Below are 981 nucleotides of genomic sequence, written 5' to 3'. Positions count from 1 at the left end.
TGTGTGCGTGCGTGCGTGCGTGCGTGCGTGCGTGCGCGCGTGCGTGAATAGAAATATTGCGAGAGGTAGCGAGTGTGTGTGCGCGCGCGCGCGCGTGTGTGTGTCTGTGTGTGTGTGTGTGTGTGTGTGTGTGAGGGTGAGAGAGGGTGAGAGTCACGGAGAGGGAGAGGGTGATCGGGAAGGCGAGAGAAGTAACTATATTAGAAGGAATATGTGCATCCGTGCCTGTGTGTGTGTCGTTTGTCTGCGCGTGTGTACTGCGCATGCGTATGCACATCTTTGTCTGTATTCCTCCTTCCCTCTGTCCCTACCTCCTTTCTCTCCTCTTTCCTTCCTTCTCCTCTCTCACTCCCTTCCCCTCAGTATTTCCCTCCCCCTCGCGCGGATAGTATCGCCCACGGCATCAGTTGCACGGCGAAAAGTTTTCAGCCTCAACTTCTTCACCCCCAAAGCCCAAAATAGGATTCTACGGCTATAATACGCGTTTATACACTCACGAAAACACACATACACACACACACACACTAACTAACGGACGCACACACGCGGGTATGGTCGCACGCACGCGTGCGCGTGTATTATGGGTGTAGATCACTAGATTCACATTTTGTGCCTCGGGGGGTGGAAAAGGTTCGGCTGAAATACGGTCATTTGGCTCGCAAACTTTTCACCGTGTTCTTGACGCCGTGGGCGATACCATCCGCAAGAGGGGACTCAGGGGAGTAAGGAATAAGTGATTACTTTTATTCACTGTTAATATTACTGCATGCCTGACACAGCAAATGAAAGGTCAGCATAAAGAACCGGCAATTGTTTATTATTATTATTAAATCTTTATGGCATGTAATTCAACTACAAATACACCTACTGAAGAGTCTTTTTCATGGATAAAACATCTGATGAATGCAATAGTGTTGAGCAGTTAAAATGATTAAATTTCTGAGTGATACATTGTGTGATACATAGTTCTGGGTGATACAT

The sequence above is a fragment of the Priapulus caudatus genome, unplaced genomic scaffold (assembly GCF_000485595.1).
Source record: "Priapulus caudatus unplaced genomic scaffold, Priapulus_caudatus-5.0.1 Scaffold226, whole genome shotgun sequence".
In the NCBI taxonomy this organism is placed as follows: Eukaryota; Metazoa; Priapulida; class Priapulimorpha; order Priapulimorphida; family Priapulidae; genus Priapulus; species Priapulus caudatus.
This window is presented reverse-complemented; position numbering follows the sequence as displayed.